The sequence below is a fragment of the Muntiacus reevesi genome, chromosome X (genome assembly GCF_963930625.1).
Source record: "Muntiacus reevesi chromosome X, mMunRee1.1, whole genome shotgun sequence".
Lineage (NCBI taxonomy): Eukaryota > Metazoa > Chordata > Mammalia > Artiodactyla > Cervidae > Muntiacus > Muntiacus reevesi.
The window spans coordinates 127,093,068-127,112,876 of NC_089271.1; the positions used below are offsets into that span (position 1 = coordinate 127,093,068).

At 38.0% G+C, this 19,809-nt stretch overlaps 1 protein-coding gene and 1 pseudogene across 8 annotated transcripts in view; one reads left to right on the plus strand and one right to left on the minus strand.

Moving 5' to 3' along the window:
- The window catches only part of THOC2 (THO complex subunit 2), a 113,183-nt gene extending 107,736 nt beyond the window's left edge, over positions 1-5,447 (plus strand). For 6 of the 8 annotated variants that reach the window (XM_065916641.1, XM_065916644.1, XM_065916643.1 and 3 more), the window contains exon 39: positions 2,722-5,447. The gene's annotated coding sequence lies outside the window, so the exon portion shown is untranslated. The remainder of the gene's footprint in view (positions 1-2,721) is intronic. The other 2 variants (XM_065916642.1, XM_065916645.1) reach the window with 1 other exon arrangement.
- Positions 2,603-18,829, minus strand: LOC136154703 (tyrosine-protein kinase Fer pseudogene; annotated as a pseudogene).
- Between the last annotated feature and the right edge of the window lie 980 nt (positions 18,830-19,809).

Here is a 19,809-nt window from a genome sequence, read left to right on the forward strand (position 1 = left end):
AATGTGTTACCTTGAGGTGCAGTTCTAGATGCTGTAGAGTAGGGAGTGTTCAGTTAACTTTTTCAGTAGTTTCCCATTGCTTACAGGCGTGTATCAGCTTGCCTAGAATCCTAGTCACTGATTCTTATGTATATAAGCTGCTGCTGCTGCATATATGAGTGTGTCGTATATCCCTTTCCTTAGATTTTGATCTTGTTGAAGGCAGTTAACTTCCATCTCTTCTAATCAGACAACCAAGTATTTTTCTTTATTACCTACTGTGTTTCAAAGGGTGTTGGTTTAGTTGCTAAATTGTGTCTGACTCTTTGCGACCCCAAGGACTATAGCCCGGGTTCCTCTGTCCATGATATTTTCTAGGCAAAAATACTGTAGTGGGTTGCCATTTCCTTCTCCAAGAGATCCACCTGACCCAGAGATGGAACCTTCATCTCCTGCTTGGCAGGTGGATTCTTTGCCACTGAGTCACCTGTTTCAGATACTTTTAACTTTACATGGAGAATTGTGTACTCAAGAGTGTTAACTGTATCTTTTTGGAATTGAAGAGAAACATCATTGACTTTTTTTTTGCCCTCAAAAGAAGGTTCAGTTTATTTGTAACATTTGATAGTATACTTACTGTTTAAGAAGTTGCTGTATAGGCTGCAGCATATTTTTCGAGGGCAGTTTTATTATGCTTTCATCTGGGTCTGTGTGTAGCAACCACTAAAGGTATACAAAAGTTTTGTTAGGAGATTGAAATGATAGACCTGAACTATTTTTCTTTTCATTTTTATCCTTTAAAGTATCACTGAATTCTGTGCACTGATATTCATAGGCACTAAACAGTTGGGGAGAACAGGAGGGATTTTCTATTTCCTTTCTTCCACTTAAGGCAGACAAAATATTCACTCAGGTGCTGTGCTATTCTTTATCTGGACATAGGCATGAGCACTTCCCAAAGACTCCAATGCCACATTTACCCCTACACACATTTATCTTGAGAGGTACCCCAGGGTGTGGTGAGATTCAGTTCAACAGAATCCTAGTCTTAACTGTTCCATTTTATCCAGTTAGAATACCTCAGGAAGTGTGTTTGTGATGATAAAAATTGCTAGGGAGCAGTTTAAGGGTAAGTGAAGGAGTAAAGTGGAATTAGGGTGGCTGTCTTTTTGTCTTTCTCCTGTAGCTTCTCTTTCTTGTAAATGTTCATTGGACTTTTTAATCCATGTGTGCCTTTCTACTTGGCTTGTGTGTGTGTGTGTGTGTGTGTGTGTGTGTGTGTGTAGGTACAGGTACTAGGATTAACCCATGTGTGCCTTTCTACTTGGCTTGTGGGTGTGTGTGTGTGTGTGTGTGTGTGTGTGTGTGTGTGTGTGTGTGTGTGTGTGTGTGTGTAGGTACAGGTACTAGGATTAACCCATGTGTGCCTTTCTACTTGGCTTGTGGGTGTGTGTGTGTGTGTGTGTGTGTGTGTGTGTGTGTGTGTGTGTGTGTGTGTGTGTGTGTGTGTGTGTGTAGGTACAGGTACTAGGATTAACCCATGTGTGCCTTTCTACTTGGCTTGTGGGTGTGTGTGTGTGTGTGTGTGTGTGTGTGTGTGTGTGTGTGTGTGTGTGTGTGTGTGTGTGTGTGTGTGTGTGTGTGTGTGTAGGTACAGGTACTAGGATTAACCAGGAATAAACTATTAATTTGCTGGGCTTGTATTATGTAGTTTCTCTACATAAATTTTGTTGCCATCCAGAGGGCTCTTTTATGAAGAACAATTGAAACATTTCTTAGGACCTTTTTGGTGAATTTAATCATAAAATTAGTGTGCGTGTGTTTATCAAGGGGTAGCTCTGATAACAAGGCTGATATCCTATTTGTCTTTGTTTTCTACTTTGATCAACAGTCTAGCTGCTCTTTCACCCAGACCTGTGTTTCAGACTTCGTTCTTGCTGTCAAAGCTCTCTATAAAGTAACTTCATTGAAAATCAGCTGCCTCAACTCTGAAAGGGTACTCTTTGAAGGCATTTCATACATAGTTTTCTGATACCCAGACAAAGGAGAAGGCTGTGGTGGAACATAGGGAAATGACAACCTTACTAAAACAGCAAGGCCTATTTCTGGCAAAAAGCAAAGAAGAAAAAACCCCAGGATGTTCAAATAATTCCCAATGGAAAGTGATGTTTACAAATGTAATCTTGTCTTAGCACAGTGAAAGGCCACCTTTTTTGGAAATGTGTCCTGCAAAGATGGTATTACCAATGCAGCTTATAGCACTGGGAGAGGAAAGCTGTCTAGGATCGAGGACAGCCAACTCTGAACTGAGCCTAAAGTAGAAACTCTTTGAGAAATATCAGCAGTCCTTGATGTGAAAAGATCGGTGGGATTTCTTGCGTTTAGAACCTGTGCTTTCTTATTACAGTGGTTAAAGTTGTACATATTTCTTAAAAATAGTTGAAAAAAAAAAAACCTTAGTAGAATATCCCAGGTAATGTGGTATAGACTTGTTAATGAGAAGAAAATATTACTCTGCTGAAAGATAAGAGTCCTAAAGTCTGAGTTTAGCAGTGTTTCATCACTGTGTGACTTTCTTCTTGATGGCATTTCTTTCTCAAGTTCCCTGAACTTGGGGCGGTTTTCAAGTTTGTAATCCCAAGACTTCAGCATTATTTTGTAAATGCATTCTGGACACTGCTGAGACTGACATCTGGTATCTTCTTTCCACTTGCTCTTGTGCTTGCTGATTTGTCATTCCAGGGTGTGGACAGACCCCTAAACTGAAGGTCTCCCAGAGGAGGATTCCAAAGCTCCATGCGTCACTCTCAGAACGATATCTCCCATAATTAAGAGCTTCTGGTGCTGTCCATTTAATGGGAATCTGCTTTAAATCAGAAGATGAATACACACCACCATTCTCTTGACGAGACATTCCAAAGTCACTGATTTTCAGAACATTATTTTCACCTCCAGGCAGTTTCTTGCAGCAAGGTCCCTGTGTATACAATTTTTACCTGAGATTTGCCACCCAGAAGCAGCATCTAAGAAAAATTTCACTAACTGTTTTAGTTCATCCTTCTTTCTCAGAAAGGAGAGGAAATCATGTCCTGGGACAAGTCCCTTAATTTTGTAGATAGGCTGTATTTGTGTGCTAACTTTTATGAGTTTTACAATAATGGTATGATTATATTGCTTGAGGATTTTGACTTCTTGTAAAAATTTTAATTTCATTTCCTGGGAAAGATCATCTTCACATGTTCTAACAGTGATGCCAGTTTTATCTTTTAATGTGCCCCTAAATGTGTCATCAAAATTTCCCTTGCCCAGTAATTATGACAGCTTCATGATTGAGAACCCATTTCTTATACTGATACCATGATACTCTTTATTGTAACATGGACTTTTTGGCAGTTAAAAAAAGTGAGTTAAATTCACATAAAATAAAATTTGCCAACGTGGTTTTTAATATATCACTATGTTGTAACTATCACCGTTAATTCCAGAATATCTGCATCATCCCCAAAAGAGACCCCACACCTGTTAGAGTCACTCCCAATTCTCTTTCCCCTCCCCCTGGAAGTAACTAAAGTATTTTCTCTTTGGATTTGCCTATTTTGGACATTTCATCAAAATGAAGTCATTCTATATGTGGCCTTTTGTGTCTAGCTGCTTCTACTACTTAGCATCATGTTTTCAAGATTCATCCATGTTATAGCATGTATAAGAGCTTCATTTCTTTTTATAAGTGAATACTATTCCATTGTATGAATGTGTACCACATTTTGTTTATCCATTCATCAGTGATGAACAGGAACAATGATTTAAGTATTAAAATTGTAAGTTCAACATATGTGTATCTATAATTATAATTGGTAATGTCAAGATTATACATGATGTGAACAGAATGCTGTATAGAAATGATATGTAAATTATTGTCAGCATTTCATGCAAGTGTGATTATTTTCTAAGACCCTTCTAGCTCTGATTTTATGAAATATGTGAATGTAGTATTTCATAAGTAAAATTTAATGCCTTAAGCATTAATTTAAAATTTGAATGAGAACAATGTTAGGCAGATATGAACTTATTTGCCACATGTTGTAATAATCATGTTTTGATTTATTTCAAATATGCAGTATTTGAAAAATGTCAATACATAAAGGAAATGAGTATAATTAAGTCAATATATTTTTAAAGCAATTTTTATAATTTAGCAGACATTGCATCTTAATATAAGTAACTATTAAAATCATGTCCTTATGAAAAAATGTGATGTCATTTTTCTTTTTATTGATCATGTAAAATTGGTTCCTTTTCATTGCTATGTGTTGTTTACTTTTGACAAGCTATTGCTTGTCCCGGTGGAATGTTTTACTTGTTTCTATTTCATTTTTTCCTTCCTCCCTTCCCCCATTCCCCTCTTTTCCTCTCTCTCAGATAAAATACAAGTTATCATAGTATGCCAAGTAGTCAATAAGAAATACACAAATATTTTATCCTTATCTAGGGACTTAATTCAGGCATTGGTTATTCACAGAACTCATTGATTTTCTTTCTTAAATCTTCCTTCTCTTTTTTTCTTCCTTCCTTCTCTCCTCCCTTCTCCTTTGGTCTGTCCCTCCTCCACCTTCCATTTGTCACCTCTCTCACCCCCCTTCCTTTCTTATCTATCAATATAATCACTTTGTTTCTTTCAGGTGAGATTGGAATGAATTGTTCAGCTGTGACCAGAAATTTATTTTCCTGAGTAGATTGCCAAGAATTATGAATGAAGAGGGCCCATTTGCATCTTCTTAAATTATTCAGTTATCTGCTTTATTGCTCCATGCCGAAAACTTTAAATTGTTGAGTTGTGCATTACTGTATTTAACTTGTTGCTTAGTTTCTACATGTTTATTTTCAGTAAATGGCTGAAAGTGTTAACTGTTTCATATTTTTAGCACAATGTGCTGCATACAGTTTCCAACAAGCAAATAAGGTTACATATGTACAGAATTTCACTTTAGAGTAACTAAATATTGCCTGGGTTTATTTTTTTTTCAATATGAAATGCTTCCTTTTTATTGTTTGAAATGGAAAATAAACAATTATTGAACCATTTTGAATTTACCTCATTTAAAAACTCAATTTTAACTTATTATTTGGCCTGTTTTATATTTAGTCATTAAAAAAACAAAGTGGGAGCAGTGTCTTATGCAATGCCTAGGAATCATTTTATATAGTTCGTGTACGACATTAAAACATGTTTGAAAAAAATGGTACCAGCACTCACTTGTCCCTTGCCATTTTTTCTTGTAATTATTTTAGAAAAATCAAGGGGTTGGGGGGAATAAAAATGTGTTTTAATTCTACAGTTAGAGAAGCTTTGTATTGCTGAACTTTCATCTGGAAAAGTTTCACAGTGACATTTTTAAAAGGAAATTTTTTTATCTATCGAATTCTACCCATGTAACCTTTTTTTCTAAATAAACAATAGTTTTCTCAAATGATTGTATATCATTGTGTATATTGTTGCTTATTCAAAACAACTTAGCTGAGATTCCTAACCCTTTTCTTCTTATTTGTGTCTTCGTCCATGAACCGCAATGTTTCCAAATGACAGACATCTTATCCCAATATGAGAAAATCCTGTTTGCTTTCCTCTGCACCTGGGGTAGAAAGTGGGCTGAAATCATGCCCAGACTTACTCATTTACTCTTCAGTTTCTTGGACCCCAATGATACCTATGCAAATTAAATTTTTTTGTAGAGAATGACAGTAAAGGGTTTGATTTTTAAAAGGATTGAGACATGCTGAGTATATTTTAGGATTGGCAAAGGAATATAAATCTTAATGCCCCCTTTCAGGTAATTATAATTTGCAAATTGATGAACACAGTGATTACTGGAGAGTGATCCATTCAATGGCTGTTGAGCATCTATAATGTGCCTAGCATTTTTAAAAAAAATGATACATTGTTAGAATGATTATGCCAGTGAGAAAATAACTATGGTTCACCTCAAAATCATTTGTTTGAAACATATCAGGGAAGAGCTTTCCAGTAGTTATGTTGCATTGGCATTTTAAAGATTTCATGATTGTAAAAATTTGCCAGAACTTAGCATCAGAATCTCTTCTCTCTCTCCTCCAATTTACTGAATATAGGTAACCTTTGCTTTTTTGCTTTTGGCCTTGCTAGAAATGCATTGAGAATGGAAAATACTAACTTTGAACTTAATTGTGCAGAAATTTATGTTGCAAGAAGAAAATCTGTATTTTTTTTTCAGTTGTTCAAAATCTTTTATTTTTTTCCATCAATTTTTATTAGTTGTAGGCTAACTACTTTACAGAAAATCTGTATTTGATAGCTATTTTAAAGCACCTCTGTTCTACAGGCAAAGAAGTATTAAGACCTAACTCCTGTATCTACAGTGCTTCCAATTCTAACTTTAGAGATAAAGGCCAATTGAGTGCTGTTGGGGGTCAGCAAACTTTCTGTAAGGAGCCAACTAGTAAATATTTGAGACTTTGTGGGTTTACGTTAACCCATTTGGAACTCCTCAGCTCAGCATTATAGTATGAAAGCAGCCATAGATGGTATGTAAATGAATGAGCATGATGGAGTTCCAGTAAAATTTTATTTTCAAAAAGCTTCTCCAGAGAATCCTGTGGAAGATTTATTCAAAAATATTTGAGTACCTCTTAGGCACCAGAGGTACAGTCTTGAGGAAGACAGTTTCTGCCTTCATGGAACTTCCTATTCTATTAGGTTGGTGAAAAAGTAATTGCAGTTTTGGACCCTGAATTTTAAATCATTATAACTAGACTCAAACACATCTTTATTAATTAAAATAGGAACCATTATAATCACCACATTTTTGCCAATGAGAAATAAGTTTGTTTATTCCTATAACATACAAATCCATGCTTCAGGATTCAACAGACATTTTCTGCCGCCTTCTGGTTGTGGAAGTGTTTTCCCTGCAAAAAGTTGTAGAGATACTTGAAGAAGTGGTAGTTGGTTGGCAAGAGGTCAGGTGAATGTGGCAGATGAGACAAAACTTCTTAGCCCAATTCGTCCAGTTTTTGAACCATTGGTTGTGTGCCCTGCATTCTGTTGACAGTGCCAGCTGCAGGCATTGCAGTTTTCAGTGCATCTCATCGATTTGCTGAGCATACTTCTCATATGTAATGGTTTCACTGGGGTTCAAAAAGCTGTAGTGGATCAGACTAGCAGCAGGCCATCAGAAAGTGACCATGACTTTTTTTGGGTGCAAGTTTGGCTTTGGGAAGTGCTTTAGAGTTTCTTGTTCTAATCACTGAGTTGCTCATCGTCACTGACTGTCATATAAAGTCCACTTTTCGTTGCACATCACAATCCAAGAAATGGTTCACTGTTGTGTAGAATAAGAGAAGACACTCCAAAATGACAATTTTTTTGATTTGCTATCAGCTCATGAGGCATGCACTTATCAAGCTTTTTCACCCTTCCGGTTTGCTTTAAATGCTGAACCACTGTAGAATGGTTGACACTGAGTTATTGGGTAACCTCTCACGTAGTTGCAAGAGGATCATTTTTGATGATGGCACTCAATTGTTGGCAACTTGAGATGGCCAGCCACTATGCTCCTCATCTTTAAGACTTGTCTCCTTTGCAAAACTTCAACTACCATTGCACTGTATGTTCATGAGCAGTTCCTGGGCCAAATGCCTTCTTGATGTTATGAGTTGTCTCCTCTGCTTTATGACCTGTTTTGAATTCGAATAAGAAAAATCACTCGAATTTGCTCTTTGTCTAACATCGTTTCCCTAGTCTAAAATAAATGTAAAATACACAGCAAGTAATGTCATTAGCAAAAAACATAAAGCAAGAAATATGCATTGAAATGTATAGCATAACCCAACAGCAAAATGCAACAATGCAAAGTGGAGGCAAACAACAAACATTGGAGGGAGGGAGGAAAAAAACCCAGGTAAGGAGATTGGATGGGGCAGGACTTAATCCTTTACATAGCAATGATCATGTGGAATGAAGATGTACAAAGCAGGATATTTTGAGGTGGTTATTGCAGTATGACTTATTACTATGTAATTTGAGCAGGAGCTATCCCTAATCTCTCATCTATCTTTGAACCTTTTACATGAGAATCATATGATATGCAGGATTTCTCAGGACCTAGGCTGTAAACTCTAGTGGTTGTTAACTTTAGGTTCATAAATGGACTCGAAGGATATCTATGGGCTCTCCAGAAATTGAATGCAATTTGTGGTATGTGTATTTTCTTGGGTTGGTAACTTGCCCCCGAGTCTCTAAAAGATGGATTCAAGATGGCAGGTTTGTTTTTCGGGGTCTTCTAAAGAACTCTAAAAAGCCTTTATACCCAACCAATCCTGAATCCATCTCAAGTTGATCATAACTTGGAAGATGGTCATCCATTCATCTGTATTGTCTTAAGTGATAGTGGCAAAAGTTAAAACATCTTGCCTTGTCAAATTATCTACAGGCTGTCTGCAGTGTATCATTGGAAAGTCACTTGTCAGTGGAATAGAGTCATTTTCTATTTCAAGGAGACACTTTAAATATGAGTGGAAATCCCAGTATGCTTATTTTTTTCAATAATTATTGCAACTTTTTAATTTCTTGGGTTTCCCTGATAGCTCAGTTGGTAAAGAATCCACCTGCAATGCAGGAGACCCTGTTTAGATTCCTGGGTCGGGAAGATCCCCTGGTAAAGGGATAGACTACCCACTCCAGTATTCTTGGGCTTCCCTTGTGGCTCAGCTGGTAAAGAATCCACCTGCAATGCTGGAGACCTGGGTTCGGTTTTATTTCTACTCTACCATGTTTCAAGAAGGATTTATGAAAAAAAGCATACAATACAATATTTGAAAAGTAAATGAGAAAATTTGATTTCTGGGTGAAAATAATACCCCAAGTGAAGCCAACACCCCACAGTGTTGTGTACACTTGATTCATGAATTGGCTCTGAAAGACCTGGCAGGCCACACAGAGAAGGTAATGTGGGCAATTAGAGAAATTGCAGTGTCCATCATATAAAAAGCCAGTCATGGTGGAGAATAACATTTTCTGGCAGTTAAGCCTAAAGGAGCTTCTCTTTTGTATTCTCATAAAGAAACAGCCTTGTCTTTTCAGTAAATAAAATGAAGGGATTGTATCTTGTAATAGCCCTGAATGTTAGCTGAAGGGCAACAGCTCAGCTTATTCAAGTGAAGGCTATTTCTACAATGACACCAAAATACATATCTCAGGCACCTAGGTCTCTGATGCTTTGGTTTAGTCCAGGAAATCAGTTTTGAATATTTGAGACCAGGTTCTTAAAGTGGGATTAATGGTGGCCTTAGTTCTTATAAGCATGTTTGTAAAAATCAGAAAACTCATGAGATCCTTGTTTGATTCTCATGATCCAAGTAGCATAAGATCTCATTAGTTTAAAAGCTGTGCCTGGCCTTTGTTTTGTTTACATTTTTGTGGATACTGATCTCTAAAGACTGCCTCTTGGGTAGAATGAAGCTTTTAATATTACAGCCATTTAATATTCTATCTTACTGCTTATCAGAAACAAGTTTAAATGTTTAATTTTTTTAATTGAAAATTTTAATAACATTTCTAGAGGTCCTGTCAGGAGTAAAAAGACTATTCTAGAGCTGAGAATAAAAGAAGGATTTCTTTAAAAGATGCTAGTTCATGCTAATTGGAGACATTTTGTTGGAGTTATAAACACAAATTGATGTGATAATTGAGAATAACAATAGGATATTGAAGGATAGTAGAAATATTGGACATAATGACCATTTCTACATGGGTCAGGCTAACAAAAGTTTAATTCCTTTGATGTGTTGTTAAATGGAGTTTTTTTGTTTGTACGTTTTCAGTTGCCCTGGGTCTTTGTTGCTCCGCGTGGGCTTTCTCTAGTTGTGGCGGTGAGCGGGGGCTCCTCTTCATTGTGGTGAACAGGCTTCTCATTCCGGTGGCTTCTCTTGGGGAGCACAGGCTCTAGGTACACGGGCTTCAGTAGTTGTGGCACACAGGCTTAGTTGCTCCACTGCATGTGGAATCTTCCTGGACCGGGCATCAAATCCATGTCTCCTGCATTGGTAGGTGGATTCCTATCCACTGTACCACCAGGAAGTCCTGGAGGAAGGAAAGAGGAGATTTTGACTGAGTACAGAGCATATAAACTTGAGAAATGCATCCCTGCAAATGAGAAATAGCCTTCCTTTAAGGGATAGGAGCTAGAAAATGACCTGTTACTTTAACTTAGATGACCTCTGATTTTTGTCAGATGACAGATATCCTTGGACTTGAGTGTCAGACTGATAAACAGCTATTACCCCTGTCCTCATGAAACTTTAACCAGAATGATATATTGTACTATATTCAAGGCTTTTATGATCTTTGTTTCAGTGCAGTGTGTAGTGGTACTTACCTTCTAGTTACATTTCATTATTTTCAAAGAACATTTATAAATTGTAATTAGATGCTAGGTACTATTATGCAGGCACCTTTTGTGCTTTCCAGGATAATCCATCCAAGAAGTCACTAATACAAACAAAAGATTGTGCTTATGAGATATACAAGCAGGAAATGTAAAATGAGTAAGATATACATATCACATGTTATCTGAGGTCCAATTACATTTTGAGATGATGGTGAGTACTCAGGGTGAGACTGACCTCAGACTATGTGTGATTTGGGAAGTCTTTTTCTCAAAAGGTTAATCTGGGAAGACTTTGTGAAGGATTTAGATGTTCAGGAACCCAACCTATTTCTTTCTTGTTGTTGTTGTTTTGTTTTTTATTTATTTTTTTCATTTATTTTTATTAGTTGGAGGCTAATTACAATATTGTAGTGGTTTTTGCCATACAGTGACATGAATCAGCCATGGATTTACATGTGTTCCCCATCCTGATCCCCCCTTCCACCTCCCTCCACTTGTAAAAGAATGAAACTAGAAGCCAACCTATTTCAATTCAGACCCAGAGGGTGTAGGTCTTTTTGGATCTGGTTCCACTCTAAGTTGGCACTGGAGGAGAGAGTGTCTCTGGAAGAGATGGAGAATTCAGATCCATTTGGGTGCAGTGCAGAATCCCTCCAGAGAAGCCAATGGCAGCCCACTCCCGTACTCTTGCCTGGAAAATCCCATGGACGGAGGAGCCTGGCAGGCTGCAGTCCATAGGGTTGCTACAAGTCAGACACGACTGAGTGACTTCACTTTCACTTTTCACTTTCATGCATTGGAGGAGGAAATGGCAACCCACTCCAGTGCTCTTGCCTGGAGAATCCCAGGGATGGGGGAGCCTGGTGGGCTGCCGTCTATGGGGTCACACAGAGTCAGACACGACTGAAGTGACTTAGCAGCAGCAGCGGCAGCAGCAGAATCCCTCACGCCAACCTGTTATCAATACTAGCATAGGATTGGATCATACCTCTTTACCTCTCTATATACTGTTTCATGCTTCCTCAAGACTTTTTCAGTCTTTTTGCATGACTAACCCTGATGTCACCAATCTTTTTATCACTGTAATCAGTTTTAATCATATTTTTGTATCATTACAGGTCACTGAAAAGTTATTGCCTCTGTGTCAAGATGATTTTCCTCGTCTCCTCTGAGTGAGGATGAGTTCCACTTAAACTTCCTTACCTGTTCTTCACAATGCCCTTTTTGTCCATGAATTAAATCTCACAATACATGTAAAAGCACCTAAAGAGGACCTAGTACATAGCAGGTCCTCGGTAACTGTTAGCAGCTGTTATTAGTGGTAATATTTATACAAGAGGGTCAGCAGAATCAGAATTATCAAAAATATTAGGCACCCTGCACTCCATCAAAGTCTCTTGGAGTGCAGGCCTGGAGGAGTTTTAAAGGCAGTTCCTCAGGTGATTATGATGTGGAGATGATATTTGGGAATTAACAGTTTAACTAGCCTACAATCCCAAGCACCTGTGTTCTTACCTCAGTTAGGGACAGAACCAATCCAGAGGCTGTTGCTAGGGGAGAGAAGTGTATTAGGCCCCAGGGAAAACCTATCGTTAGCAAGAAATATTTTGAAATCAAGAGTAACAGCCTCTGTCCTGGGTTTAGCCAGCCATGCTACTCTTGTTTACTCTAACCTCTTGCCTTCCCCAGCCTACCTTCACTTACCTTCCTGGATCTAACCTATTGTTAGCCTAGGCGTGACTCATCAGCAAACATCTGCTACTAAGGTAAGCAGTTTGGAGTTCAGACTTACTTCTGGTATTGCTTATACCTTCTCGTTTAACTCTTATCGGCAGTGGTTCACTTTTTTATGATTGGAGTTGCATTTGGGCCTGGGTTTTGTCCTCTGTTCTTTACTTTTCCTTGCGTCATATTCTGATGTTGGTGAGTGAGGCGGTTGTATAAACATTTACTAATTCCATGCTATACCTTTCTCTTTAAGGATTGCTCTAGCTGCATCTCACAAGGTTGACGTGTGGTATTTTCATTTTCCTACAGCTCAAAATATTACCACTAATAACAAAATTAATATTTTTTCCCTCGGGATTTATTCTTTGACCCATGTGTTATTTAGAAGTTTGTTGCTTCTTTTCCAAATATTTGAAGATTTTCCAGATATCCTTCTGTTATTGATATATAGTTTAGTTGCACTTTAGTGGTCAAAGTACTTCCTTTGAATTATTTAAATCCTCTTAAATTTACTGAGACTTGTTTTATGGCCCAACAGCAGGCCTACCATGGTGACTATTCCACATGCACTTGAAAAGATGGTGCATTCTGCTTTAGTTGGATGCAGTGTTCTATAAATGCCAATAAGGTCAAGTTGGTTGGTGGCATTCCAGATCTTCTGTGCCCTTGCTGATTTTCTGTCTGCCTGTTCTGTCAATTACTGAGAGAAGTGTTTTGAAATTTACAAATTTAATTGTGACAATTATTTCTTCTTTTAGTTTTGTCATTTTTTGGTTCCTGTATTTTGAACAATTATGATTAGGTGCATGCACACTTCAGATTATATATTCTTGGTGAATTGACCTCTTTATCAAAATGAAGTATTCTTTACCCCCTGGTAATACTCCTCATTCTAAAACCTACTTTAAAATTAATATAGTTTCTGAAGGTTTCTTTTCTTTTGGCCACACCGTGCACTCTGTGGGATCTTAGTTCCCCTACCAGGGATCAGACCCATGCTCCCTGCAGTGGAAGCATGAAGTCTTACCCACTGGACTGCCAATACACTTGATTGTATTTGCACACTATATTTTTTCCATCCTTTTCCTTTATATTTGAAATAGGTTTTCTTGCTTTTTAATTCAATCTAATGACAATTTCTGCCTTTTAATTCAAGTGTTTAGACAGTACATTTAATGTCATTATTGAATGGTTAAGTTGAAATCTGACTTCTTGCTATTTGTTTTCAATTTGTCCTGCTCTCTCTTTTTTTTTTTTTACTTTTCCTCTGCCTTTTTTTAAGATGAATTGTGCCTCTTTTTCCTCATTGGTAAAGTGAGGCTAATAATGAGAACCATTTCATAAGGTCATCCTAAGAATTGAGTTCATTCATACAGCAGTGCTTGCCACATATTTATGTAGAGCTCCAGAAATGGTTGTTTTTAAAATCTGAGGATGAAGATTTCCTAAGGATATCAGCTCTCCAGAGGTTTCTGATTCTAGATCTGTTTTGTACATATGTAGGTGAAGTGGTTAGCTGTCTATGGGTAAGTTTAAGTGGGCGCTGAAAGGCCCTGATTCCAAAATATCACCCCAACCGGATAGCTGTGGTGTGTGAAATTCTCACAATTAAGCACTTTATAAGCACTTCTGGAGTTGTACCTTTTCATTAAACTAAGGCACTGTGGGAGAGGGCAGTCAGTTTTCTCAGTAGCACTGAAGAAAAATGACTTCTGATGATAGTGCCTCATACTCTCATGTTACCTAGGAAAGCACTGAGAGATTTTACCTGGCCAAAATTCAGAGAAAGGGACATGGCCTGACCCTGGGAGAGTGCCACAGCATAATGGCTACTTGAAGGTAAAAGGACAGGTAGGAAAGGTGCCAAAAAGGACCTAGCTCACTCGGTGGTTTTGCCTTGGGCATATTTGTGAAGTTAAGCTCCTGGGTTTTGCACTTGTTTGTTTCCTTCAGCTTCACTGTAGGAATATGACACAGTTGATATTTAATTGTTTGATTCTTGCAATAGTTAACTTGGTCTTATTTTACAGTTCATCTCTCATCATCTGTGCGTGCTCAGTCATGTCTGACTCTTTGCGACCCCATGGACTGCAGCCAACCAGGGTCCTCTGCCCATGGAATTCTCCAGGCCAGAATACTGGAGTGCATTGCCATTTCCTTCTGCAGGAGATCTTCCCTACTGAGGGATTGAACCTGGGTCTCTTGCATGGGCAGGCAGATTCTTTACTGTCTGAGCCACAAGGGGACCGTTCACTCACCTCCAAAACATAAGGCCTCTGGTTTGGAAGTCTAAGTCATAGTGGGTTCGCGGCATTGTGCTTTTCCCTCTTAAATGAGGATTTGTTTGGTTCCTGTGAACTCTTCAACACTGTTGTGGAATATGAGCGCCACAAGTAGGGACTATTTAATACCAGCACCTGACTTCATGGCAAATAGATGGGGAAACAGTGGAAACAGTGTCAGACTTTATTTTTCTGGGCTCCAAAATCACTGCAGATGGTGACTGCAGCCATGAAATTAAAAGGCACTTCCTCCTTGGAAGGAAAGTTATGACCAACCTAGACAGCATATTAAAGAACAGAGACATTACTTTACCAACAAAGGTCTGTCTACTCCAGGCTATGGTTTTTCCAGTAGTCATGTATGGATGTGAGAGTCAGACTATAAAGAGAGCTGAGTGCCAAAGAATTGATGCTTTTGAACTGTGGTGTTGGAGAAGACTCTTGAGAGTCCCTTGGACTGCAAGGAGATCCAACCAGTTCATCCTAAGGGAGATCAGTCCTAAGTGTTCTTTGGAAGGACTGATGTTGAAGTTGAAACTCCGATACTTTGATCCCCTGACGCGAAGAGCTGACTCATTTGAAAAGACCCTGATGCTGGGGAAGATTTAAGGCAGGAGGAGAAGGGGATGACAGAGGATGAGATAGTTGGATGGCATCACCGACTCAATGGACATGAGTTTGGGTAAACTCTGGGAGTTGGTGATGGACAGGAAAGCCTGGCATGCTGCGGTCCATGGGGTTGCAAAGAGTCAGACACGACTGAGCAACTGAACTGAACACAGTGCATGGCACGGTATGGGTACACGATAAATATTTGACCTACTTGTAATTTCTTCCAAATGAATAGAAACTTTTAAATCAGATCAACAAGTCATTATCACCTGCTTGACTCCCTGCCCTCACTGTTCTTCAGCTCATCTCACTTGGACCATTAACCACCTCTAAACTGAATCCCAGACATGGTCTGTGGACCCAAACCTACCCTGAGCTACAGGAGTATGAAAAGTGCTAGACAAGGATTAGCTTTGTTACTGGTTCTGCTCCAACTCTGAGTATAGGTTTGTTAACAGGACTTGTCTCTTGCCCCTGTGGCTAGCCCCACCTGTGCACCCAAGATTCATAAACAGGGTCTTTTTTCTGTATTCCAGTTTATTTAGAGTTGGTGTCCATATGTATATGTCATATACAGGAAAACATAGCCAAGTCCCTAAATGTCTGCTGCTTAGCCTGTTCTCTTCTATGTCAACAAATATAAAACTAGGGGTTGTGTTAGCCTTAAAGGATTTGAGACATTGGAAGAGAATTATTAGGGGAACAGATGGCATTATACCTAAGTTTGGCCTTTTGGAGTAGTCTTCTTTAAATTTCTTTGCAACAGGAAGGGAAAAAGAAATCATTTTCCTCTTCTCTTCTGCACTGTTATCAGGATCCAGCCTGCAGACTGATATTAGAAGTTCCAGAGTTGAGATATATTTCCAGTCTGTAAGCTTTTGTGAGCTGGTCTAAGACCCTAACTACCCTTTGTTCTCATGGGAAAATATGTTCTGAGTTTCAAACAGTTGACTTACAGATAAATTTTGGGACACAACCCATTGATAAATTAGAGATGACTGGTAGGCTAATTCAGCCATGCTTGTTTTCACCAGGGAGCCTGAGTAAATGAACTTCCAGAATGGTCTCTATATAACAATGGGTGCCACTCCCTTTCTATATCCTTTAATAAAAAATAGAGGTTTTTCTTTTCAAGGTTGATGCTGTTATTTTTGACAGATGATGAGTTGACCAAAGAAAATTCTCTTTCTGGTTATTTTTATTTTGATGGAGTTGTGTGTTAGTTGCTCAGTTGTGTCCAACTTTTTGCGACCCCATGGACTGTAGCCTCTGTCCATGGGATTCTTCAGACAAGAATACTGGAGTGGGTTGCCATTTCCTTCTCCAGAGGATCTTCCTGACCCAGGGATTGAACCCAGATCTCCTGAATTGCAGGCAGATTCTTTACTGTCTGAGCCACCAGGGAAATGGCCGTTAATTTGAGACTGATAAGAGTTTAAGGCAACTTAAAAATATACTGGAGTTTAAATTTTTTCTAACACTTCTTTTTCTCTTTATAATTTAAATAACACTCACTGAGGTAATTTACATGGCACATTTTCCCAGGGTCTCTTTTAATTGTTCAGTAGTTTTGGCAGATATAAAAGGTAGATGTCTAATGTCTTAGGAACAAGAATAGGTTAACCTTTGAAGAAAGAACATTATGGGTAATAGAAGATTTAAGCCAGAGGGACTTTTCATGCAGTCACACTCCCAATCATTTTAGAGCTAGTATGTTTAAAGATGAAGTCATTAGGAATATTTCAGGAGCCACATCTCAGTGTTCCCTGTGGGATATGTCCAGGGAAATTCTGACTGTCTACCAGTCCAAATAGACTTTAAACTCTTTCTCAAAGTAAGAAATATATATCCAACTTGCATTCTCTGCCTTGGTGAAGCATGAAAGTTGCTGAGGTATGAAATAAGTGATTTGTTTTATGTTTAGTCAGAAAGCTTCCTTAGGACATTTTAAAACCATAGTTCAGTTAGCAAAACTTACACTTACCTACTGAATTTGGAGAACATACTCAATGGCTTAACTGAGACACATGCTAAAATTAAAGTGATATATTTCCATTAAAATTCTGATTAATGTAGCTGAGTTAAATGTTAGCATTATTAGCAATATGTCCTCTTTTGAGGATGGAAGGATACTTTGTTTTGGGGTGGGGAGGGCATGCTTGATCAGGGAGAAAGTGAAGTAAGATGGCAAACATTAGAGGTGCTAAAACGAAGCATAAAAACAGCACACTCATTCCCTCCTCTATCCTTTTTTTCTCTTTATATCCAAAGACCTTTAGAGGTAAGAGAGCTATTAGCCTGTTCATTATCCTGGATACTCCTGGTTCACTTTATAGAATAAATATGTTCCTATAAAGTGTTCTAGAGTGCACACATGCATAAATTAAATAATTTTCTCATTGACTCACATTTTCACTTCTGATCTACATTTGTCAACAGATTCTAAAACTGTCAGATATTTAATAAGAGGTGTTTGAACATAGAAGGAGATTCTGTTCTTTCAGGGAACTGCAGTGAGTTATTTTCTGGACTCTGATCAGTTGTAGATAGTTTAAGTTATATGCTTTGAGAGAGTCAGGTGACTAAAAGGCTTATTAGAAAATGTACTGCCATGATATTTAACAGGTCATGCAATCATTTTTCCTTATTTTGAAGTTTTAGATAACTTTTCTTAGTCTTCTCTGTGACATTGGATAATTTCTAAAGAGTGGTCTAGGTCATAAAAAATAGCTGGACTCATTGTGTTTTTGTGTCAAGATATTAATTGAACTTATTGCTTAGTTAATAATTTTCTGTAATTCTTAGAGATGATGGAAATTAAATATGAACTCAATAGGGGAGATGATATCATTGTTCACAGTTGTTTACTCTCCACTATCCCTGTAAGATGATTGTGTATCCTTACCTGTTGCCAGGTGACTTGCCATGCCTCTTGTGGGAGGAATATCGATTTGACTTTGAGCTCCACTGACAGGCTTTGGCACATGTTATATCCAAGTAGCGGTTTAAGGTGACTATGTGGTTTGGCTTGGCCTCTTGCTTTTGCCCTGTGCCGAGAGAATAGTATAGCCCAGGTAAGACATCAGGCTAGGTCCTAGAATGAGAAGACATCTATGTCTACAGAGTAAAGCTTAAAAGAAACGAGCATAGTTGCAATGACCCTCCAATAGCCCATGGATTACATGTAGCATGAACAAAAAATAAAGCTTGTATGCCACTGTGATTTCACCCTGCAATGAGGAACAAGACAAAACTGTTCATTCTTACTGCTTCTATTCAACATTTCACTATTTGCCAGGACAAATAGACAAGTCAATGAAATTAAAGGCATTTAAATTATAAAGGAAGGAGTAAAACTAATCTGCAGATGACATGATATAGTACACTAAAAACTTTAGAACTAGTAAACAAGTTTGGCAAAGTTGGAGGATACAGAATTAATGTACAAAAATCAATTGCATTTCTCTACAATAGCAATGAACAAACTGGGAGTTAGGAAAACAGTTTCATTTATAATAGCATCAAAAAGATTAAAATAGGAATAAATATAACAAGGATGCAAACTATATTCTTTTTTTTTGTTTATTTTTATTAGTTGGAGGCTAATTACTTTACAATATTGTAGTGGTTTTTGTCATACATTGACATGAATCAGCCATGGATTTACATGTATTCCCCATCCTGATCCCCCCTCCCACCTCCCTCTCTATCCAATCCCTCTGGGTCTTCCCAGTGCACCAGGCCCGAGCACTTGTCTCATGCATCCCACCTGGGCTGGTGATCTGTTTCACCCTTGATAATATACATGTTTCGAGGCTGTTCTTTGCCATACGACCCAGCAATCCCACTGCTGGGCATACACACCAAGGAAACCAGAATTGAGAGAGACACGTGCACCCCAATGTTCATCGCAGTACTGTTTACAATAGTCAGGACATGGAAGCAACCTAGATGTCCATCGGCAGATGAATGGATAAGGAAGCTGTGGTACATATACACAATGGAATATTACTCAGCTATTAAAAAGAATGCATTTGAATCAGTTCTAATGAGGTGGATGAAACTGGAGCCTATTATACAGAGTGAAGTAAGCCAGAAAGAAAAACACCAATACAGAATATTAATGCATATATATAGAATTTAGAAAGATAGTAACAATGACCCTATATTCGAGAGAGCAAAAGAGACACAGATGTAAAGAACAGACATTTGGACTCTGTGGGAGAAGGCAAGGGTGGGATGATTTGAGCGAATAGCATTGAAACATGTATATTATCATATGTGAAATAGATTGCCAGTCTAGGTTGGATGCATGAGACAAGGTGCTCGGGGCTGGTGCACTGGGATGACCCTGAGGGATGGGATGGGGAGGGAGGTGGGAGGGAGGGTCAGGTTGGGGAACACATGTACACCCATGGCTGATTCATGTCAATGTATGGCAAAACCACCACAATATTAGCCTCCAATTAAAATAATTAGCCTCCAATTAAAGTAATTAATTACTAAAGTAAAGTAAATTAATTAGTATTTACTATTAGTAAATAGTAAATTAGTAGTAAATAGTAAAATAAATAATAGTAAATAAAGTAAATAAATAATAGTAAAATAGTGAATTTAGTAAATTAGTATTGCTATTAGTATTTAAATACTAATTAAATTATTATTTACTTTAAATACTAATTAATTAAAGTAAATTAGTTATTAAAGTATTAGCCTCCAAGTAAAGTAATTAACCTCCAATTAAAGTGAAGTCGCTCAGTCATGTCTAACTCTTTGGAACCCCATGG